Genomic DNA, 25,861 nt, shown 5'->3' with positions numbered 1-25,861 from the left:
AGGAAAATCAAGGGGATTTGGAGGTGACAGGACCAATCAGGGACCTGAGAAGCGAACCAGGTTGGTAATCTGACCTTTTAATCAGATTCGTTCTTCGCCTCGTCCACCCTCCTATTCGTTCAAACAACCTGTTTTCATTCGTCCTACCACTGCCCCCACTTCGACAAATCAGCCGAGTACCCCTGGTGCTCGTTTCCCTGCCCTCCCTAGTTCTTCAACTGGCTGCTTCAACTATGGAAAGTCGGGTCATTTTATAAAAGACTGTCCATATCCAAAGCAGAATAAGTTTAACAATCAACAGAATTCTGGGAGCTCCAATCAAGGCAAAGGGAACATGGCTAATAATTCAGTGGGCAAAAATGTCAAGAAGACTCGGCGAATTTATTATACTCAAGTGGCCACTACACCGGAAGTAGAGCCGATAATGATGGGTACGTTCCTTGTGGCCAATCACCTAGCAGTTATTCTCTTTCATTCTGGTGCTTCACATACATTCATAAGCAAGAAATTCGTGGAAAAACATTGCATTCTTTGCACTGAATCAAGGGAAGGATTTGTTATTCATTCACCTGGGGGGCAAATATTTACTAAGGAAGTAGCCTTCCATGTGCCAGTAACATTGGCTGAACGGGACTTTCCCACCAACATGATTGTTTTAAAAGGCCAAGACATAGATGTAATTCTGGGCATGAATTGGTTAGCCCAACATAAAGCTATCCTCAACACGAACTTAAGGACTATCAAGTTGAGCCATGGCCATGAAGAGGTTCTCTTGTCCATCCCTGTAGCTATTCCAGCCAAACCATTTGGGTGGGTCTATGAAGCTATCGTGTCAGAAATCCAAGATACTCCGGTAGTATGTGAATTCCTAGATGTCTTTCCTGAAGATTTGCCTGAATAGCCTCCAGAAAGGGATGTAGAAGTTTGTGATCCAACTGAACCCCGGTACAACTCCTATTTCTAGAAGGTCGTACCGGATGCCACCAAATGAATTGGCAGAGCTCAAGACTCAATTACAAGACTTGCTTGAGAAGGGATTCATTTAGCCCAGTTCATCACCTTGGGGATGTCCCGCAATTTTTGTTAAGAAGAAGGATCAAACACTTCGAATGTGCGTGGACTACAGACCCCTTAATGAGGTCACCATTAAGAACAAGTACCCTCTTCCCCGGATCGATATCTTGTTTGATCAACTTACTGGAGCTCGGGTATTCTCCAAGATTGACCTCAGATCGGGTAATCACCAGATCCGTATTCGACCCGAAGATATACCCAAGACCGCATTTACTACGCGGTATGGATTATTTGAATATTTGGTTATGTCCTTCGGATTGACAAATGCTCCAGCCCACTTCACATACCTAATGAACTCGGTGTTTATGCCCGAGTTGGATAAATTTGTGGTGGTCTTCATTGATGATATCTTGATCTATTCCAAGAATGAAGAGGAGCATGCCAAACATTTACGGATCGTGTTAACGCACTTAAGGGAACACCAATTATATGCTGAATTCAGCAAATGCGCGTTTTGGTTGGAGGAAATTCAATTTTTGGGACATATATTGTCTGCAAATGGGATTGCGGTTGACCCCAGCAAGGTCAAGGATATTTGTCACACCCGGTTTTAGAAGGCAAACCGAATGCGAACCATGTACGTGCCAGGATCAGTTATTCACGTACACAGCAGTTACATAATATGGACATCATCACACAGTGCTCAAAATAGTATTAATAAGGGAAATAGTCGATTACATCATACGTCTGAGACGTCCATATAGTCCTTACAATAAATCAAAGTGCGGAAAAGAAACGTAGATAACCGCGGCCTTCACAGGCAGCCGACTGGGGGTTGCCGCTAACCCACACCTAGAACTCGTCGTAATCTTGGAACTCCTGGAAGTCTCCTTCCACAGCTTCATCTTCGCCTGAGCAGTGGTTGCAATGCTGACAACTTGGGGATGGGGGGGGTTTGGTGTGTAGAGCAAGGGTGAGTACACATCAACATACTCAGCAAGTATCCTGTTTGGCTGTAGTGGACTAGCTTTATGTGGGGATAAGTCAAGCTGTTGCTTTTAGTTGGTCAGATTATTACTTACTAGTAGAAAGCCAAGTTTTAGCATTAACCCAAGTTATTAACCCGATGTACCCTTTCCAGACGGAAAGAATACCACTTACCAGCACCATAGTCATAACCAGAATCATCGATCTCATAACCACCTGTACCAAAGTATCTCTGATCAAGTACCACTAATCACTGGAGCTCCCTTGGCCGCTCATAACCGCGAGCACGGCTGATATATCAGTTTTCAAACACTCTGCAGAGGTTGTGCACTTTACCCACCAGCCGTGATTCCCATTCTGCCTGGAGAGAGCTACTCCCCATTGACCACTACCTAGGTGGCCTAGCAGGGCATCACTACGTAGCCTTTACAAAGATTCCCCGGGGCTGTAGCCACCCGTTAGGTTTCCTAAATGCACCGCACTCCTCCCCAAGGGGCGAACCCAAACTTGGCAGAGCGAGCCGCATACACCGAGCCCCATTGACGGCACGACGGCTAAGTGAACTACACCCCGGATCCTCTAATTATTCAGCTAAGGGCACCCCATTCCACCCTCATGGTTGCACTGTTTTCCCGGGCGGTCATCCATAGAACAGGTCCTTACGGAGAGGCACTCGAGAAACCGCTCGAGCCCCCTTGATGACCACAAGCACACATCATAATCAGAAGAGGGAAAACAGCGTATCATAGATAATCTCATCATGTTCATTGATTAGAGTTTAAGCAATAGCATAAAGCTAAACAGTAATAATCCAACCCAAATAGGTAAACAAGGACATGGATAACAAAAGCTAGTCAATCCTTAGGCATAAATGTGTAACGCGGGAGGTGAATTAAATAATGAATAGGACAGAGATAGGTCAAGGGACACTTGCCTCCACCAAACGACTGCTGCTCAGGGGCTTCTCCTGCGAGTTCCTCGGGCTCCTCAACCGGATCGTTCTCTATGCGAGCACAAACATACATACATCCACACATTTAATACAAAAGAACAGTACACCATACAATAGAATGCAATAAGTAAACAGACGTTCCACGCGGGCTCGTGAGTACGGTTAAGAGAGAAAGAGGAAAAGACAGTCGAGAGACGATCACGTTACATGATTATAAATTAACTACTCGCTTAATAGAAGGAAATTTAATGTAGACACTATGTTTAGCGTAAAGTAAAGTCATGTTTCATGTCTAATTATTATAGGCAGGTGGAGATAAATAAAAGGATGGTCGCGCGGCGAGACGCGCGACAAAGCTCTCTAAAACAAATTAAGAAGTTAACGACTCGTCGCGCGACCGAGCACGCAGCGAGACACTTCGCCTTAGCTAAGAGGAGACGTTAAGCGTCGCGCGACGAAGCGCACGACGGCACACGTCGACTAAACTGAGTCCAAAGTGGAACGTCGCGTGAATACACACGCGGCGTTACACCTTAAACAACCTGAAACAAAAATGGATCGTCGCGCGACGAAGCGCACGACGCAACACGAGATAGAATATGAATTTAGACAAATCCGTCGCGCGGCGAAGCGCGCGACGCAACACGCTAATTAACGAATAATCACCGCGAGCGCGGGCGAGCGAAGATACGGTCGGGCGAGGCCGGGACGGGGAAACGGGCGGCCGAGCTGGGGCCAGGGCGGTTGAACCGGCCAGGGGGGCGGTTGAACCGGCCGGGGGCGGCCGAGCCGGCCGGGGCCGCGCCGGGGACGTGCCGGCGAGCAGGGGCCACCGGGGCCGCGTCGGGCCACGCCGGGGGCGCGCCGGGGCCGCGCTGCGCGCGAGCAGGGGAGGAGCGGGGGCGGGCGGGCGAGCGCCGCGCGGGGCCGGGACGGGCGGGGAGCGCCGCCACGGGAGGGAGGCCGGGGCGGGGCCGAGGGCGGGCGCCGAGCGCCGCCGCGGGGAGGGGCCGAGCGGGCGAGCCGAGCGCCGCCGCGGGCGAGCGGGCGGGCCGAGCCGCCGCGCCGAGGGGCCGAGCGGGGGCCGAGCGGGCGAGCCGGGGCGCCGCCGCGGGGAGGGAGGGGGGAGGGGCCGCGCGGGGGGGCCGGGCGGGCAGGGGCCGCGCCGCCGCGCCGAGGAGGCCGGGCGGGGGCCGCGCCGCCGCGGGCGAGCGCCGCCGGGGTGGGGTCGGGGCCGGGGTCGCGCGCGGGCAGGGGGAGAAAGGGGGCGCGCGTGGGGAGAAGAAGAGGAGGGAGAGGGAGAGAGAGAGGAGAAGGGGAGGGGAGCTCACCTCGGGGTCCAAAATCCGGTGATCGCCGTCTCCAAACCCTAGGGCACCACGGGGAGAGAGAGGTGGAAGAGGGAGAGGAGAGGTTGTTGCGCGCGAGATCCAAATGAGAGAGAGAGGAGAGGTGGGGGCGCATGGGAGGGGGTTGGGCGCCAGGGGCGCGCAGGCCGGGGCGGGCCAGGCCGGCTGAGCTGGGCTGGACTAAGCTGGGCTGGGCCGAACCACTTCGCAGATCGAAAACCCACGACGTGCACGACCACTAAACGGAATTAAATCGCGAACCGAAATCTGGAACGGAACGAGACGAACACTCAACATCAGACAAAGAAATGTGCTTCGACATGATGCAACACCCATGACACTTAGGTTTTGGTTTATACATGACACGGACACCTGCCGCTATACTGGTTTGAAATTGGGAAGAAGGAGCAAACGGGGAAAGAGAAAAGAGAGTAACGCCCGAATTTGGTGAGAGAAAAGAAGAAAAAATTCTGCCCCCAAATTCAGGGCGTTACAATATTCTAGAGTGGAAACCGCCAACCACTGTACATCAAGTTCGAAGCTTTCTTGGGCTGGCTGGCTATTACCGCAGATTTATTCCGGATTTCTCCAAGATTGTGAAACCAATCACAAGTTTGTTGAAGAATGATACAAAATTTAACTGGTCCTCAAGATGCAATGAAGCCTTCGAGCAGCTAAAGGTATTATTGACCACTGCTCCGGTATTGGCTCAACCAGACATTGAAAAGCCTTTTGATGTGTACTGTGACGCATCGGGCAGTAGCCTCGGATGTGTCTTAATGCAAGAGGGCCGAGTTATAGCATATGCTTCAAGATAGTTGCACCGACATGAGGAGCATTATCCAACTCATGACTTGGAATTAGATGTTGTGGTTCATGCCCTTAAAATATGGCGTCATTATCTGCTAGGAAATAGTTTCCATATATATAGATCATAAAAGTCTGAAGTATATTTTTACCCAGTCAGAACTAAACATGAGGCAGAGAAGATGGCTTGAGCTGATTAAGGATTATGATTTAGAAATCCATTATCACCCAGGAAAGGCCAACGTGGTGGCAGATGCACTAAGTCGCAAGGCTTCCTGCCATTGTCTTACAGTAAGGACTCCGGATACCACATTATGTCAAGAAATGGAGAAATTAAACCTGGGAATGATACAGCATGGGACTTTGACCCAATTGAAGCTCGAGTCGATTTTTCTGCAAAGAATTATTGATGCCCAAAGGAATGATAAGGGTATGAAACATATTCATGAGAAAATAGAAGCCGACAAAGCGAATTGTTTCAGAAAGGATGCTCAAGGCATAGTATGGTTTAATAATCGCATAGTTATGCCTAAGGATGCGGGAGTCCACCAGCAAATTTTGGATGAAGCTCATCTTAATCGATATTCCATTCATCCTGGAAGCACTAAGATGTATCAAGATCTAAAGCAACATTATTGGTGGACAAAAATGAAGATTGAGATTGCACGCTATGTGGCGATGTGTGACACCTGTAGACGTGTCAAAGCCATACATATGAAGACCGCTGGTCCACTACAATCTTTGCCCATCCCAACATGGAAATGGGAGGACATTAACATTGAATTCATTGTGGGATTACCCAGGACGGCTAAAGGTTTTGACTCTATCTGGGTTATAGTTGATCGACTTACAAAAATATCCCATTTTCTACCGGTCAAGACATCCTATCCAGTCCTCACATATGCCCAGGTATATATTGCCCGTATTCTCAGTTTGCACGGAATTCCAAAGACCATAGTGTCGGACAATGGTCTTCATTGATGATATCTTGATCTATTCCAAGAATGAAGAGGAGCATGCTAAACATTTACGGATCGTGTTAACACACTTAAGGGAACACCAATTATATGCTAAATTCAGCAAATGCGCGTTTTGGTTGGAGGAAATCCAATTTTTGGGACATATATTGTCTGCAAATGGGATTGCGGTTGACCCCAGCAAGGTCAAGGATATTCTAGAGTGGAAACCGCCAACCACTGTACATCAAGTTTGTAGCTTCCTTGGGCTGGCTGGCTATTACCGCAGATTTATTCCGGATTTCTCCAAGATTGTGAAACCAATCACAAGTTTGTTGAAGAATGATACAAAATTTAACTGGTCCTCAAGATGCAACGAAGCCTTCGAGCAGCTAAAGGTATTATTGACCACTGCTCCGGTATTGGCTCAACCAGACATTGAAAAGCCTTTTGATGTGTACTATGACGCATCGGGCAGTGGCCTCGGATGTGTCTTAATGCAGGAGGGCCGAGTTATAGCATATGCTTCAAGACAGTTGCACCGACATGAGGAGCATTATCCAACTCATGACTTGGAATTAGCTGTTGTGGTTCATGCCCTTATAATATGGCATCATTATCTGCTGGGAAATATTTGCCATATATATACAGATCATAAAAGTCTAATGTATATTTTATCCCAGTCAGAACTAAACATGAGGTAGAGAAGATGGCTTGAGCTGATTAAGGATTATGATTTAGAAATCCATTATCACCCAGGAAAGGCCAACGTGGTGGCAGATGCACTAAGTCGCAAGGCTTCCTGCCATTGTCTTACAGTAAGGACTCCGGATACCACATTATGTCAAGAAATGGAGAAATTAAACCTAGGAATGATACAACATGGGACTTTGACCCAATTGAAGCTCGAGTCGATTTTTCTGCAAAGAATTATTGATGCCCAAAGGAATGATAAGGGTATGAAACATATTCATGAGAAAATAGAAGCCGGCAAAGCGAATTGTTTCAGAAAGGATGCTCAAGGTATAGTATGGTTTAATAATCGCATAGTTGTGCCTAAGGATGTGGGAGTCCGCCAGCAAATTTTGGATGAAACTCATCTTAATCGATATTCCATTCATCCCGGAAGCACTAAGATGTATCAAGATCTAAAGCAATATTATTGGTGGACAAAAATGAAGATTGAGATTGCACGCTATGTGGCGAGGTGTGACACCTGTAGACGTGTCAAAGCCATACATATGAAGACCGCTGGTCCATTACAATCTTTGCCCATCCCAACATGGAAATGGGAGGACATTAACATGGACTTCATTGTGGGATTACCCAGGACGACTAAAGGTTTTGACTCTATCTGGGTTATAGTTGATCGACTTACAAAAATATCCCATTTTCTACTGGTCAAGTCATCCTATCCAGTCCTCACCTATGCCCAGGTATATATTGCCCGTATTCTCAGTTTGCACGGAATTCCATAGACCATAGTGTCGGACCGTGGACCACAATTTGTATCCAAGTTTTGGGAAGAACTACATAAGTCCCTGGGTACTAAGTTGCTCCACAGTTCGGCATATCATCCTCAAACAAGTGGACAGACTAAGAGAGTGAATCAAATACTTGAAGACATGTTGCGAGCATGCGTTCTGGAATTCCCACAAAAATGGGATGAATGTTTACCACTAGCAGAGTTTTCGTATAACAATAGTTATCAAGAAAGTATTAAGATGGCACCATTTGAAGCATTGTATGCACGACGGTGCCGTACCCCCTTGAATTGGTCTGAACCAGGAGAAAGGTGGTTTTTTAGGCCTGACATGGTGAAAGAGATGGAAGAAAATGTTCAACGAATCATACATAACTTGAAAGAGGCACAGGCTCGACAAAAGTGTTATGCAGACAAACGACGCCAACCCTTGTACTTTCAAGTCAAAGATTATGTGTACCTGAAAGTATCACTGATGAAGGGTGTGACCCGTTTCGGTGTAAAAGGAAAGCTTGCACCCCGATACATTGGTCTGGTCCCCATTCTTGAATGATGTGGACCAGTGGCGTACCGACTCCAATAACCCGAAACATTGTCTGCAGTACATAATATGTTCCATGTGTCCCAATTGAAGAAGTACCTTCGGGTTCCTGATCGAACCATTGATGTGGTGGATGTTACCATGGAACCAGACTTAACATATTTAGAACATCCCATTCGAGTCTTAGATCAGAAGGACAGGGTCACCCAAAGAAAAACTCTAAAATTCTATAAGATACAATGGAACTAACATACTGAAGATGAAGCTACATGGGAAACCCAAGACTTCTTAGAAAAGAATTTCCCTAGCTTTTTAACTTCATGTAACTTGTAAGATTTGTATATTGGATTGTAAAGGAGAAGTGAACCCCCATACCATCCCCCTGCTTTGTAAGACAGTTAAGGGAATAAAAATGTGACGTGTTTCCTTTTCCACTACTTGCCCTAGGACCTTAAATCTCAGGACGAGATTCTTTTATGGGGGGAAGGATGTAACACCTCTGGTGTTACTGTTACTAAAACTTGAGCATAACATCACGAGCATTGGCATATCATGTTCTTGTTACACATAGAGTGCATTCACTAGGTAAAATTTCAAATAAGTGGTGGTGATGTGGCTTAAAGTATGGTTAACCCTAGGGTAGGGTATTAAAACCTGAGTTAGGGCTTATGAAGGTAAGTGGAGTCCAAATAGGATAAAACCTCAAAAACCATGAGAAATACTCATAAGATCTTAAAATTGATGAACTTTAGTGGCACAAAACCCTAGAGAACTCAAAACCCTGAAAAGACCCCTGGAAAACCCTAAATTGGAAACCTAAGGGGGGTAACTATAAATTCTAGGCACTTTTGGACCAAAGTGAAAATATCAAAGTAAAAGAGCACCTCAAACCCACTATTTTTCATATTAAAGGGTTTGCAAGTTGAATAGTGGAATTTGGACCTATTTGCAAAAAGCACCACATAAACCATATATCCCTAAGTCTGAAATTCAGTGAGCATGGTCAACTTTGGAGCTTTATATCTCCAAATCTACAAGGGTTTTTCTTGAGGTCAATACATCAAACCTATAGAGCTAAAATAGCAGTACAACTTTGCTTAAGTGATTAAACCTTGGTGTCATACAAAAGTTGGAGATAAATAGACCTAAAGACTGGCTATCAGTCAACTCAGAGTCTGAATTTTTTCTGACAGTGACTTGGATGAACTTTGGGAGCTCTTTTGAGAATAATCCAGTGAGTATCTGAGTGTGGTTACTATAGCAAGATCAAAGTTGAATTATAGATCAACAACTTTGTCACAAGAGGATAAACAAGTTATCACATAAAAATTTGAGATCTGGGCCCTGAAACTTGCTCTGTAAGACGCTCTGATGGTGATCACCATGGTACAGTGACTAAATAAGATCACAGTTTCAGCCCCCTCACTGCCGGTGATCTCGCGCCCGGATTCATGTCGGCATCGTGATTCACGCCCGGTCGAACGCGGATGACGATCCTCGGTGAAAAATCATGCGCTAGGGATGAGCTTGGGACACTGTTCCACCCTGGCCGTTGTACCCACTTGCCTCACGGTCGGTCCAGATAGCCTCGCCGGAGTTGGCCGCCTGCCGCGCGATGGCCACGTGCCTTGAAGCTTTACCACGTCGCAGTAAGCCGCTTTAGATAGCTGGTTCGTCGCCGGTAAGCTTGCCACGATGAAAGCCACGCATCCCTTGCGCCAGTGATCTTCTTGCTCTCCGGACGCCAGCACGTCATGCCAAAATTAGGAGCCACCGCTCTGGGATACTATAAATTGAGCACACCTCCAGCTCTGTTAAGTCATCACGAAGCCAGGGCACCCGCTACTTCCTCCAATTAGCCACCAGAGAGTTCGAATTTCTTTGTCTCCCCAAATCAGTTTTCCGCACCCGTGAACACCGCGCCGGGGCCAGACGTCTACAGGTTAGCTCATGCTCTTCTGCATGATGTTCTAGCCTCTCTCAAGTCCCCTGATACTCATAGACCCTTTGAATTAAACTAGATCGCCCTGGGGAACCTAGAACACGTCGGTGTGTTCTTAGTTTCCGCCGTTGTCGTGGACAGTGAATTCCCAACCCGGAATTGTGCAATTAAGGGGTAATGATTGTTAGGTGTTGAATTAGATGTCAGCAGAGCTAGGAGTCTGGTTGTTGCTTATTTTGGCCGGTATAGGATCACCTGAGGGCATGTTCACCGGCGTTCAGCATCGGGGATTTGGGTCTGCGAAGAAACAAAAGTGCAGGGACTTATGTGCAAATCTCAGTGACACAATGGAATAGTGCAATGGACTCCTTATTAGTTATTTAAGAGCCTAGGGTCCTCTGTGCAAAACCAACCTCGCGGGCGTGGGCCGACTGAGACCGGTTTCAACCCATCACTATTCATCTTTTTCCTTTTCCTTTTTCTACCAGACTTAGTAAATTCATAGAAAATTATAGAAAAATGATAAAAATATGAGACCAATTTTGTTGGACTCCTAAATTTCTGTAGTATTTTAGAAAAATAGTTCTAGGATTTTTTGTCCAAACAAGGAATTATTTAGTATTTAAAAGAGCTTAAACCTATACCTTTGGAATTTTAGAAAATACTTGGTGACTCCAAAAATCACAAGAATTTTGAGATAAGTCTAATATGATACTTAGAAACCATGGTTGAAGTTTGACATGATTTGGATAGTGTTTGATCCCCAAACCCAAAACCCTAGTCTTCTAGGTAGTATCTGCCTTATGAAAATAAAGTACTGACTCCGAAAACCCTAGTTTCCCAGGTGCACTGTGAAGGAAAGTTGTATTCAAGATACAACTTGGTGTATCTTTATTACCATTGCATTTTCATAAGCATCACATGAGCATTCATGGTTATATGTGGTTATGTATAGAAAACGAGGAGGAAATAACTGTTGAAGAAGAGGAGACTGCTCCATCAACAGAAAATCCACCTACCGGGAACTGTTTTTATTTTGACATCTGTGGAACAGAGCATGACTCTCCTACAACACAAGGCAAGCTCCGGTGCATTTGCCACCTCCTTGCTATTTTTAATCTTTATCACCTTATATGATGCATTAGGTGATAGGAGTTGTGTGCTAAACCAATTGCTGCATTTCCTTCCTTGGGACTGTTTATTATTCCTTAATTACCTATTTTATTAAAAAGGTTTTCTAATGCTTAGTCCTACTTTAGATAAACAAATGTTTTGTTTTAAAATAAAAGATGATGCTTCAAGTGGATTGGGATGTTTTCAAAAATAAAACTTGATGGTGGATCCATCATGGCCGTGATGGGTTCAACATCGGAAAAGATGTACCTCTGCCAGGTACCAAACTTTGGGTTTGAACTGATAAAGCTGAGACAGGGCGGGTGACTTGCACGAGAAGAGAGTCTCGGTGTAGTGTCTCCGTCTGAGTCTCTTAAGGACCGTGTCGATGTGGGCCTGCTGACCGAGGACCCTTTAACTGGTCACATGCCTCATCATGGGTAAGCTTTGCCTCGGGCAGACTAATACCAGAAAGGCCAACACGCAATGGGAGTGGTGAGATGGCGAGAGTAGCGTGTACCCTCCGTGGCAAGAGGCTAGACAGTGGTGTATCTGTGCTCTCGGTTGGCATGAACCCGGTCTGGTCTTAAGAACCCCGTTGGCGAGTTGACATATGCAAGGGTTAAGTGCTACATATGTCGTGTGATTGGAGATCCTAAGCTGAGTATTAATTGATTCGGATCGCCGTTACTTCTCGGACATGAAGACTTGGTCACTGACTTACACGTAGCATTCCAGTAAACAAAAAGGGTTGATAAAAGACGGCTAGTGCAGGTCAAGTGCTTGAACTAGGGTAGAAGGAACTCTAGATTCAGGTAATGACTTAACTTGCTAATAAAAACTGGATTTTTAAGGATCCACTATTAGTAAGCATTTTTGCAAACAGAGTCTTGATTCTTGGTTAAGCCTTACCTTGACTCCCTTAAGCCAGTATATCCTTGAGAGTCTTTTCTTTTGACGGGTAAGACTTGCGAAAGTACACTCCGTACTCAGGGTTTTCGAACCTATGTTGTTGTAGGTGAGGAAACAGCAGACTTTGCTGTTTTTGCACTAAGGTGGTACCCAAAGAAGAACCTCAGCAGTGAAGCCGCGGGAGGATGTTGGCCTCCCACTTGAAAAACAATATACTTTTATGCGGGAGGGGTTTTTGCCTCCCAAGTCTGTAATAATAATACTTATGCACTCATACCCCTGGTTTTGTAATAACTATAACACTCTCTCTATACTTTGATGAATGTAAATTAAGTTATTGTAAATTGTTTTCGCTTATTCATTCGTCCGATGTGTTGTAGTATCTGCGTGACAGGTGAAACGCTTTTGGGCGAGGAAAAGGATACAAATATCGAACTTGTCGAGTGATTATGTGCATCTACAGGGTTGTCCAAGGTCCGTTGGAGAAGGACAACTGTAGGTGGGTCTAATGACTTGGGAGGTTCCATCACAACTTTGCCGAGTGTCCACTAACAAGCACTCGACAAAGGTTGTTTTAATTTTTTAAAAATATCTTTTGTCGAGTGCCCCCGACAGATACTTGTCTTGCTTTGACACTCGGCAAAGCATAATTTTATTCTTTTCTTTTTTTCAACAAACTTTTTGTGGTGTGTTCCTACAATATGTAGACCTACGTGTTCAATTTTGAAACAATTATCAAAGTGTTTGATATAACTTTCAGATTGACTTCGGTTAATTGAATTTCTTCAGATAATTAAGATTTGAACTACAAGTCAATCGAAAGATGAAAACCCGTGAATGCAAAAATGATATACATGTTATTTAGCACAAGTTACAACCTATTTCAGAAACAGACTGGAATTTTCGAGCACCATGGTCATGAAACAAGAAGTGAATTGCGATCTAGTTGTTTTTAAATTGTATAAAACACAAAAAAGTCAGAAAATCATGAAACTTATCCACACATCATGATATCATATGTAGAGCCTATGGTAAAAATTTGAGACTATTTCGAGAAAGTTGTCACGCATTATGTGTAGAAATCTAAGTGCCCTACACATGAAATCATAGAACTTCAATGTAGACCGACTAGTTTTCTATACATAGTGTGTGATAACTTTCACGAAACATTTTCAGATTTTTATCATAGCCTCTACACATAATATCATGATATATCGACAAGTTTCATGAGTTTCTTACTTTGTTTGTGTTTTATACAATTTTAAAACAACTGGATGGTAAGTTCACGTACGGTCTTTGTTTCGTGAGCATGATGCTTGAAAATTCCGGTCTGCTCCTAAAAAAGGCCATAACTTGTGCTAAATAATATGAATATCATTTTTGCGTTCACGATTTTTCATCTTTCGAGTGACTTGCAGTTTAAATCTAAATTATCTGAGAAAATTCAATTATACTCACTAAATCTGATAATTATAAAAACACTTTTATAATTATGCCAAAATCGAACATATAGGTCTACATAGTGTAGGAACAAACCACAAAAAATTTGGCAGGAAAATGAAAAAAAATGAAAATATACTTTGTCGAGTGTCAAGAAAGACACTAGACACAATATTGGTTTGCCTACTCACAGTCGGCAAAAAAGCTTCTTTGCCGAGTGTCAACGCCTCACGCTCAGCAAAGTTAACGCCCGTCAGCTTTAGATGACTGCTGATGGCCCTTTGACGAGTCTCGCTTTTCGCTAGAGTTTGACACTCGACATAAGTGTCTTTGCCGAATGTTTGTAGATGCCGAGTGTCCCACGCTCGGTAAAGTAGATCATTGTCGAGAGTGTTATTTCGCCGAGTGTGGCACTCGACAAAGACTTTTTACCAAGTGTCCGACAAATTGTATTCGGCAAGTGTCGAGCACTCAGCAAAGATCCAGAATCCGGTATTGATTAGTCCAAGAATCATAAGACGTGCTAGTACAATCATTGATATCTTGATCTTCTGCAATAACAAAAGGTACAAAGAAAATGACTGGAATGCAAAATTGACAAATAACACTCACTATATATGTAGCCTCGTTACGTTCTAGCTCTCAGTTAGGCTATCCTTATGCGTGCTTTGTGCGTGTAAAAGTGAACTATGTGGTCACGCCATGACTCATACAAGCACCTAATTGTCGATAATAGCAGCGCGCATACTCTGACCATTCCAAAACAATACACATCTCCCTGATTAGAAAGTTAAATATTTTAAAATCTGAACAAATATTTTTAAAAAAGTTAATTAGCAGCGCACATACTCTGTCCAATCCAAATTAATTCATCCTTAGAATTTAGAATTGGAACGGTGGTCTCTTGGAAGAGAGCGGTCACCTCTAACCATGATAGCTTATGTTGCTTTATATTGTACAAAGAAATCAAATATCATATATAAAAACTTTAGCGATGCACGGGGAACTAACACTAGTACAAAGAAGATCTATACATGCCATTCGTAACCCATCTTCACTAACGTTTTTAGAACCGCCAGTGGTAGGGGCCACAGGCGGTTAATTGAGAACCGCCAGTGGAAACCGATTTCCACTGCGGTTCAGTTAACAAATATAAGTGGAAATCGATTTTAATTAGCAGTTGAGGTACGAAAACCGCCACTACAAATTTTTTTTTAGAAAATATAAAAATGGTTTTAAAAACAGTAAAATTAATTATTTTAATTAGAGAAGGCTCCACCCACCGGTCTGTCGCAAGTCGTGACATTTTTGCGTGCTACGTGGCTAGTGGCGATTGGACCCTAGACCTTACCCTCATGTATAGGCTCCTCTACTACTCCCATCACTTACTTTGTGTCTAGATTGCAGTTTCGTTGCACACATATTAGAACAAACCAAGCGTAATATGATTGTTTAAGGCCGTAAACAATTCAAACGAAAAAGTTGGCAACTATCAAGTTGAATAACTTTTTAAGTTCTACACATTTTATTTTGGTACTTTTTTCATCTCAGGTCGTTTGCAAAAGTTTACATTTTACAATTGACAAATTCATATGCAATTTTGAGAGTCCAGATGATTTCAAATGTAAAAGTTGTTAACTACAAAGTTTTATAAGTTTTAAAGATCTACAACTTTTTTGGTGGTTTTTTTGATGTGAGGTCATTTAAAAAACTAAAAAAAATCAGGATAAAATGATTTCTACTAGAGGTTTCTTAAGAAAACCACGAGTAGAAATCATATTTGTATGGACGGTTCCTAAAAACCGTAAGTAGAAATCATGGATTTGTACTGACATTTTTCTCTAGGAACCACAAGTAGAAATATGATTCCTACTAGTGTTTTTTAGAAAACCGTCGGTAGAAATGCACAATTTTGACTAGCGGTTTTTTTGAGATAACAGCCAATACAAAGTTGTTTCCACTAGCGGTTCATAAGTCGGGCCGGCCACTTTATTTTCACTAGTCTCGATAACCAAAACCATCTATAGAAATTGGACATCACCGTAGGCATAGAGTTTTTTTTTCTGTTGTAACTAATAAAATGTAATAAACATCATTATATAGATCGTAGAATGTACTTTCATAGTATTTTTTAAAATACAAATATTAATTTTATTTTCTACATAACTAATCAAACTTAAAATATTTTACTTCTTGGGAAGTGTAAGGTGCACTTATTTAAGGTCCTATACGGAGTCGTCATTATTGATCCAACATCCTCGTATGTATATGTACGTTGTTGACAGTTTTATGTATTAAGTTTCCCTAGATCATAGGACAAATCATACTCTAGTGGCACACCTCAAAAGTTAAGATCCGATCATGAAAGTTTGTTTTGGGTGGGTCAAACAGGAGATCTAGATGGGGAAAGTTTTGTTCCACCATTGTCCTCGCTGGTTATATTGGCTAGCATGGTTTGTGTTGCAAATAAGATGTGTTGACCACCAGAGAGCTGGAAGCATGATGCTGAGAAAAGAGAGGTGGTTGCTTTGTCAGTTGCGTGCATCATTCGTTACATTACGTTCATGGTGTTGGATTGGGAAGAAGACATTTTTGCAAGGTGGGTAAGAGGTCCCCACCAAAGATTTGTGGAGGATTTGATTACGGTCATTGCAGCTTATTTCAGATCCCATCTAAAAAATTCGACTTGCGAGGATAAGATGGATACTATATTAAGAAGAAGATATGAAGAGTGTTACTTAGATTATCTGAACATGATAAATTGAGCAGAACCCATGACCCCCATCCTCTTAAAGTACTCCCTTTATTCTAAATTATAAAACGTTTTGTTTTTCAAAAAGAACCAGCCTAGATACATGACAGACAGTACAAGATTGATGGTTTTTTTATAATTCTTTATTTATTTTTCTAAAACTGCTCACTCAATCTGATCATCCTTATAAATAACAAGAGATTTGTAAGGACAGTACGCTTACGTACATTGTTCTCGAATATCGATTTTCACGGACAGATTGTTAACGGGAAAATGCTACAGAAAACATCCATATTAGAAATTTTTAATAGCGATAGTCACCTAGGGCTAGAGGGGTGAATAGGCGATGTCTGAAAAACACAATTTAAACAAGAACTTGATTCAAATTAAGTGTTAATGCAACGGATCAAGATAGAGTGAAGGACATAAGAGGTTCTTGCACTTAGTTGCTCCCACAAGATTTGCGGAATCAACTTGAGTAATTAATATTGCAAGTGAAGAATGGAATAAGAAATAGAAGAGTAAAAATCACAAGAGAATAAGCACACAATACACAACGATTTTACCGTGGTTCAGTCAACCTCAAATGCGTGCCTACTTCATGTTGTGGTATCCCAATGGATAACAGTTGCACTTAACCCCTCTCAAGTGATACAAAGATCAACTTGAGTGTCATGGTCTTCCTTATCTCAATTATATATCTTTGCAAGGATCTACACATGTTGGAGTCCCTTGTAGCCGACACAAGATTGACGGGAGTCACAACTCCAAAGTAACAACAATAGAGAGGAGAAGAACACACACGCAAGAGTACAAACACAAGAAGCAACAACGAAAGAACATGCCACTTGGATCGCTTTAGTGTGGCTCTCAGATGTGTAGAAGTGATGTGCATTCTCTTGAGTGACTTGGTTATCTGCAGAGTTCGAAATGGGGACTTATTTATAGCCGCAAATGACCAAATGGCCGTTACACCTTCCATAAAAAAACTACAGAATTTCTGCTCTAGACTGGCGCACTGGACCAAGTACTGCAACATCTCCTCTGGCATTTTACTGGAGGCCTTCCAAGTCAGGATGGCACTGGACCGGTATGGTACACCACCGGATCGCCACATGTCACCTGACCATTGAACTAGTCATTGCACGTCAAGTAGCCATTGGAGAAGAGGTCTGTTGCGCCATCGGACCGGTCCCTCCATTATAGATGGTCTGGTGAATTTTATAGGTAAAATTCCTGAGTCTTCATTGTTCGTACAAAGGCAGCCTGGTGCACCGCCGGACCCTTTGCTATAGATGATCTGGTGCACTAGGATACGAGAGCCTTGTTCTAGACTCACTGTGCACCCGGTCCGGTGCGCCACCGGACTGGTCCAGTGAGTCTCAAACAATTGAGCCAAAGTACTTTTTGGCTAAGTCTTGTTACTTTTGACTTGGCTTTTCTTGTGAACTTCCATACGACTTCATAATTAGAGTATAATCAATTAAACTAAGTTGAGAGAACTCACATGTTTCTCATGTTTTCACCAGGATTTGAGTTGTAGCTCAAATTAAGTCTAAAATGCACTTTATCAAGAAACTGAGTTAGACATCAAACTAAAGTTCTAGATACATTATAATTGGCATATGCAACTTATCTAAAGGTTCAAACTTCATAGTTTTACCAATTTACTCAAGGTTACACTTTTTATCCTCTTTTAAGCTCTTTTGGACTTGGGATCCTCAAATTGCATCCAAGTGAACTAGCAATCATACACTTAGCAAACAAGTTAGTCCAAGATTTTGTGTTGAACATTCAATGACCAAAACAGGTAGAAGTGGCCAACTAGCCCATTTCCCTTTCAATCTCCCCCTTTTTGGTGATTTATGTCAACACAACTAATGCAACTAGAATATGACTAACTCAAAAACAGGTTTGCTATGCAAAATGAGATAAAAGCTGTAATTTCAAGTTCAAATCAAAATAGAATAAAAAATTTGAAGTTTGTTAATGATTTAGCATATTTGGAATCTTTAGCCGGCCACCACATGCTTTTGATTTTGCAAATTAAAATTTTTCAACATTTTCTTACTTCTAAGTCAAATAAACTTTAAGTTTTGCAAATCAAAACATTTTTTATTTAAAGTAACTCTTTTTTATACCTTTAAGCAATTTTCACAATAGAGACCTCCTCTTTGCTATCAAGAGGGTTTTGGATCAAAAGACAAGTTTAAAACTCAAAACTCTTTTTAAAGCTCAAGTGGTGGTTGGTCCATTTGGTTTGGCCTCTAATTTCTAACCCTTTAGCATTAAGCACCAAAACAGAGAAACTAAGTGGCCTTTCCCATTGCCTCACCAAAAAATAGTGAATGAAGAGGTAGAAGCATTGAAAAATCAAAGAATTATAGACAAATAACCTTTGATATCGTTATGTTATGGAAACGCCTTTCTTTGTCCAAGATCACCATTTTCCTTTCAATCACCCTGAGACTATGAACATGATCAACTCAAAAACATTGTTAGTCTCAGATAGTCAAGTTGTAGACTATCATCCCCCTAAATGTGTACATCATTACACTTGGACTTCTAAGGTCTGTGGATGCCATTCTACAACTTGAACTACAACATAAGCATGAATATGAATAGAAGCACAAGAAAGCATCATGATCCAAAGTACAACAAAAATATACAAGTGTGCAACATTTCAATCCACGTTCCGAGAGTCTAAGATGTTTAGCTCACTCCTCAACTCACAAAATCTTCTCTCATCAAGAGGCTTGGTGAAGATATCGACTAACTGGTGATCGGTGCTAACATGGTCTATAACTCTGTCTCCCCTTTTTGTGGTCTCTTAGAAGTGGTGCCAGATGTTTATGTGCTTTGTGCGGCTATGATCAACATGATTATTTGCCATGCGAATCATACTCTCATTATCACATAGGAGTGGGACTTTGCTCGGATTGTAGCTAATGTCCCATAGAGTTTGCCTCATCCTAAGTAATTGTGCAGCAGTGTCCTGCGGTAATGTACTCGACCTAAGATGTAGATAGGGCAACAAAATTTTGTTTCTTTGAACTCTAGGACACCAAGGATCTTCCAAAATTGGCAAACCCCGGATGTACTGTTCCTATCTAACTAGCATCTAGCATAATCGACATCGGAATATCCAACTAGGTCAAAGGTTGACCCCTTTAAATACCAAAGCCCAAAATAAGGTGTATGAACTAAATAGCTTAAGATTTTCTTCATGGCCCTAAGGTGGCATTCCTTAGTGTCGGATTGGAATATTACACACATGCAAACATATAACATAATATCTGGTCTAGAAACACACAAATACAAGAGAGATCCTGTCATAGTCCAGTATACCTTTTGATGCATATACTTACCTGCAATGTCGAGGTCGAGGTGTCCATTTGTCCTCATAGGTGTCTTGATGGGCTTTGCATCCTTTATCCCAAACCTATTTAGGATATCCTGCATGTACTTGGTTTCGGAGATGGAGGTGCCATCCTTGAGCTGTTTGAACTAAAATCCTAGGAAGTACTTCAGCTCGCCCATCATAGAATCTCAAACTTGTGGATCATAATTCTACTAAAATTTTTACAAGACTTTTGATTAGTAGAACCAAATATAACGCCATCAACATATATTTCGCACACAAATAAATCTCCATCAATAGTCTCTGCGAATAAAGTAGGATCGGTCTTCCCGACTTTAAATAAATTTGCACTAAACAATCTTTAAGGCATTCATACCATGCTCTTGGTGCTTGCTTAAGACCATAGAGAAACTTAGAACATCTCCAACAATGTCTCAAATTGGTGCCTCAAATTGAAATATATGGCTCTATACAGCAAAAAACTACTCCAAAAGGGCCTCATTTTATAAATTTTGGCCAAAAAATTATAAGGTACTCTCTCAAATGCCTTAAATATGCTATACCGTAGTGGGCTACCCTATCATATATATTTGGGGCTTTACTTTTGGAGCATAATATTTTTTGGTGCCCTAAATTCAATAAAATTTACTCGTTTTTAAATTATAGGATATAAAAATAGGTCACAATGTTAGAGATGACCTTAGAGAGCTAATACACATGGTTGGGATACCTGCCATCCTCGAAGACATGAGCTTGTTTCACATAGACTTCCTCTTTGATTGGTCCATTCAAGAAGGAGCAAAAGTCTCATAAAAGTCCAAACCTATGACTTGGGCATAACATTTTGCCACAAGTCGAGCCTTATTTCTTGTCACCACTCCTTATTTGTCTTATTTGTTGCGGAACGCCCACTTGGTTCCCATAACATTCTGCTTCGGACATGGCACTAGGCTCCACACTTTATTTCTCTTGAAATTGTTGAGTTCCTCCTGCATCGCCATCCTTTTAAGCACCTTCAACCTTGAAAGGCTCAATAGATGACACAAAAGAGTAATGCTCACAAAAATTAGCAACTCTAGAACATGTAGTTACTACCTTGTTGATGTCTCATAGGATCATGTCCACCGGATGATATCGTTGAATGGTGGTACAGATTCAAGGATGTGGTGCTTCCTCCTAGACCTCTTCTTCCTCAGCCCCCTTCATCAATGCCATCGTCTTGAGCATCCTGTTCACTATCTTGTATAGGGGGTTGTGCTTTAGTTAAGGAAGGTTGATCTTCCTCTTGTGGAGACTCCTATCACCGCAGATCTCCAATCGCCATGTTTCTTAGTGTGGTTGTTGGAGCCTCCTCATCATCTAAGTCATCAAGATCAACTTGCTCTCTGAGAGCTGTTAGTCTCATCAAACACAGTGTCACAAGAAACTTTAATACACCTAGAGCATCATTGAAGGCTCTATATGCCTTTGTGTTTGAATCATAACTAAGTAAAAACCCTTCAACAACTTTAGAAGAAAATTTGGAATTCGTAGTTCTCTTTACCAAAATATAGCATTTGAACCCTAAGACTCTAAATTAAGAAACATTGGATTTGTTACCAGTTATTAGTTCGTATCAAGTCTTCTTGAGGAGTCAATGTAGATACAACTGGTTTATGGCGTGGCAAGTTGTATTCATAGCTTCCGCCCAAAACTGGTCCAACGTCTTGTATTCTTCAAGCATAGTCCTTGCCATGTCTATATGAGTCTTGTTCTTCCTTTTCACCATGTTGTTCTGTTGTGGTGTATAGGGAGCGAAGAACTCATGCTTGATTTCCTCCTTAAAGTATTCGTTAACTTGTAGGTTCTTGAACTTTGATCCATTCTCGCTTCGCACCTTCTTGATTCTCAAGTCAAACTCATTTTGAGCTCTCTTCAAGAATTGCTTTAGGGTCCCTTGGGTTTCAATTTTTGTCGTGCAAGAAAAATATCTAATTGAAGCATGTATAGTCATCAACAATTACAAGACCATACTTACTCTCGCTGATGCTATGATAAGCAATGGGGATGAAGAGATCCATATGTAGAAACTCTAGTGGTCTTTATGTAGTCATGATGTTCTTTGGATGATGATTTGACCTAACCTGCTTTCCTACTTGACAAGTTGTACAAGGTTTGTCTTTCTCAAAACAGACATTTGTTAGTCCTAACACATGTTTGCCATTTAGAATCTTATGAAGGTTCTTCACCCCAACATGTGTTACGCAATGGTGCCATAGCCAACGCGTGTTGGTATTTGCAATTAAACATTCATCAAGTTCAACTTTATCATTCAAAAAATCTACTAGATAAAATTTTCCCTTTAATACACCTTTAAATGCAACAGAACCATCACTCCTTCTAAGTCCGTAACATCGACATCGTTCAATAAATAGTTATAGATAATAAAACATAACTTAGAGACAGACAACATGTTTTAATCTAATTGTTGGATCTGCCAACACGTGGACAGGTCGACCCAAAGTCTCGGAAGCTGATAGGGCTCAAGTGCACAACTTATGAAGGGAACTATAGTGTCTTATTATGCATGTCCCATTTGTGTACAAGACAGGGGTATTTATAGGTAACCAGGGCGAGTAGGTGGCCCCAAGTACCATTATGCCTCCGGTTACCTGCTACATTCCCGGAATATTCATCGCAACGGGGTCATTACAACACAACAAAGTACGCACACCCAAACACATCTAAAAGTCTACCCCATTAAGGGGATTACAAGTGGGTCCAAGCCCTAGCTAAGAAGAAACGGATCCTTCTAGTGTTTGAAGCCTTCGCTCACGTACTGGACCCTTCTCCCCTCGATGGCCACCGGGGGTGCCTTCGCTAGGTCCTCAGCCCTGTAGGCCACGGGGGTGCTGAGTCATCGCCCATAGCAGACTTCCCCTCTGCGACCAATGAGTCCCCATCTTCCCATAGGGCGTTGTGGCTGGTGGCTTTGTTGTCGATTTTGGGTGAAGTCTGGTCGTCGATTCTAGACGAGGTCTTCAAGTGTTGCTGGCCCTGCATCCAAATATGGTTAAGCTAGTCCCAAAGTCTGTTTTTGAGAGACGATCAAACGTTCGGCCTTCTCTCCAAGGAAATTGGGGTCGCACCTCAAGGAAATCGGGTTCGAGTTCGGCCTTCTCTCCAACACTAGCCCCCCAAGGGATCAGTTCAACTTGGTGAGCTAGTCCCAAAGTCTGTTTCTGTGAGACGATCGAACGTTGCCCTCGATCGCAGGTTGAAGTGACCCCGAGGGGTATTTTGTAAAGTGACTGTTGTGATTTAGCTATTGTGATGTATGATGTTTTACTTTGTGACTGTTGGTTTTTTATGCACATTTTTATCAGGTATAAAAACTAGGTAGGGAATATAGGGTTATCCTTTCTTGCCTCTGCTTAGGGTTTTCCTCTACTCCGCTGTCGACAACGTCGTGTGTGCTTTTTTGAGCGTGATCTCGCCGGCTACCTGCGCAACTCTATCGAGCTAGCCTGTGTGAAATAGACCGCACGCCACAACCGAAGGTATGTAATGGCGTCCTCCTCTTCATCATCATGCAGCATCACTGAGTCGATGAGATCGATGTTGTCGAAGAAGACGGTTAGAGATTCACACCCATTCGCCGAGTTGTTACTAGGGCACACCATTGAATTTGGGATGTCCCTGATTTCCTTGAGGAGCGTGCAGGAGTTGCAACAGTTGGGATATTTTGGATCCGTCGTTGGGCGCATTCCGGGAGCCGAAGAGGTCTTGAAGCCGGATGGCAAACTGGTGGTCTTCAAAGCGTTTTAGCGCTTATCTTCGATTACTTGTCCACAACTTCGTGGTCGAAGTCTTGGAGTGTTTTCGAGTCCAACTCCACTAGCTCACCAAATGCTATGACGGCATTGGCAAAGTTTATCTGGGCAAAAGTTATGTATGGAAGATAGCCGTTGGTGGAGGTCTTCACTAAGAACTATTGCCTCCAATGGTAGAATAATGTTGTTGATGACAAGATTGTGTTGTTTGGTACGTGTGCCTTTACACGAAGGACGGGTAAGACCTCAGCCAAAGTCATGGAGCTTGTGCCATGTGTGAAGAATAAGTGAGGGAACTGGTGGTACTACTTATTCTATGTTCAGATGGGAGACAGCGAAGGGACCCGATGTTGCCCATGAGTATTTTGGGCTTGCACTCCTATGTTGCCTTCCCTATATTCGATGCAAAGAAAAGGGGTGCGGACGAAGCTGTTTTTCACCACGCGATCGAGAAGAATGGTGGGTAGGATTTGATAGGGGAATTTATCGCTTGCAGAGTTTGACCGTTGGGGCATGGATGGGGGGGGTAGGTGAAGTGAAACTGTGGCTAATGCCATCCTTGAAAAACCAACTAGTTCCGAATCTGGCCTTCGTCATTGAGTTGCGAGGGTGGGACTCCATGGAATTTTTTAGGGAGGTGGAGGCCGAGACGGTAAAAATCGTTGGGAAGTATTCAACAAAGACAGAGTTGACAAGAAGTTGGGCAAGCTGAGGCTCCAACATGCGTATAAATCATATCTTTGAGTTTAATGGTTTCCTTTATAGGCCCTATCAAGAGGAGGCCTCTGATGATGCTGATGATGCTGCAGAGGGCAATAAAAAACACCTAGACAGTCCTTGAAGGGGAAGGTTGTGGCTCCACCGCTACAGAAGAGAACAAAGTCTAAACTTGGCTCAGATGATGGTGGTGTTGGGGGTAGTGGTTTGGCGCAAGGGGCAAATGCCTAAACTATTTTTACTGAGGACTTGGCTGGGAAGTGCACATACCTAGGGTCAGTTATGCCTTCGGCTACTCCCTGGGAGGCTTCCACACGAATGCTAAAGATGACTAGGGGTGAGTGGCACAAGGATGTCCCATCCCCAGGTCCTCTGGCAAAGACAACATTATGTCTAGGCTAGCTTTGTGCTTTGGGTTGTTCCCTTACGGGCATAACATTTGTGTTGTTGTAGCAGCTTTGATGGAGAAGGATCGGACGAAATCCTTGAAGAAGAGGAAGGCCCCGAAGGCTCTACTGCGGCTGGTGAATCCCCACAAGGAGACGAGAGCCTTCTTGGCTACAGTTGTGGGGGTATGATGCTTACAGACGTGTTCGCGAAGGCTACTGTTGCTGAGGCAATGCTGCCTGTGCCTGCCCGTGCCGTTTCGGTTATAGCGGCGTCATCTCTGGTTGAGCCTGCACAAGCTGTTGCACCGTAAGAGGTGGAGGATGCAACTTCAGGCGGGGGTTGGTTCATGAGTTGTCGGTGGACGACTACCTGATTGAAGGGTTTCAAGAGTTCAACTCTCAAGCGCAAAAGGCGAATGGAGGTATATTTTGTTTACATCCTTCTATTGTAGGTGTGGCTTCGAGCCAGCTGGTCGTGACCTAGGATCCGTGGGCGGGGTTCTATGCCCTTGTCGAGAGAGGGGGCAAAGTAGCCAATTTGGCTGCTTCTAAGAAGGTTGCAGCTGGTTTGTTGAAGGCCTTGATGTGGGCCGCTGAGGCCACAAAGTTTGCTGTTGAACAACTTTGTTATGCGAGTTCAATGTTGCTTTTGTTGCCCATGATTAGTACATGGGGACTTACTGTTTTTGTGCTTCTAGATTGGTGCCTTCGCTGACTAGGTGGCATCTGGCACCTTCGTCGACATTGTGACCTCGCAGCTACAGGCCGAGAAGGCGGAGTTGGAGGCCAAGGTTGACCGCTTGCTGGCCGGGAGTAATGAGAGCATGCAGAACAAATTGGCTATGGAGTCAAAGAGTCAGCGCCTCTCGGATAAGGTCAGCCGACTTGAAAAGGAAAAAGATGATCTTGGCCACCAGCTAGACGATTTGAAGGCAGCCAAGGTTGAGTAGTGGTCGGAGGCACATGCTACCTACGAGCATGTTGCCACACTGGAGTCTAAATTATCAATAGCGAAGGCCAACCGGGAAAGGGTGGAGGTTGTGATGTGTGTCAGCGTGGAGAGGGCTCATGCATTATTATACGAAGTCGATCACGACTTTTTCTGCCGACTAACTCTGCGAGGCGGACTGGATGACCAACTCTCCGATGATGACAACTCCCCAATGATGACCAAATCTCATATGATGGCTAACTCTCCGATGATGACCAACTCTCCGATGACCAACACCGATGACCAACTCCAAAATCATCTCTTTGCCAATCAGCTCTAGCTGACCAATTCTCCGTTGAGCAACCCGGCAAGGCAGAGATCTAAGTCCATTTCTACTAATCCA

This window comes from Zea mays, chromosome 1 (assembly GCF_902167145.1).
Source record: "Zea mays cultivar B73 chromosome 1, Zm-B73-REFERENCE-NAM-5.0, whole genome shotgun sequence".
Taxonomy (NCBI): Eukaryota; Viridiplantae; Streptophyta; class Magnoliopsida; order Poales; family Poaceae; genus Zea; species Zea mays.
The sequence above is the reverse complement of the archived record's forward strand: the minus strand, read 5'-3'. Positions refer to the sequence as shown.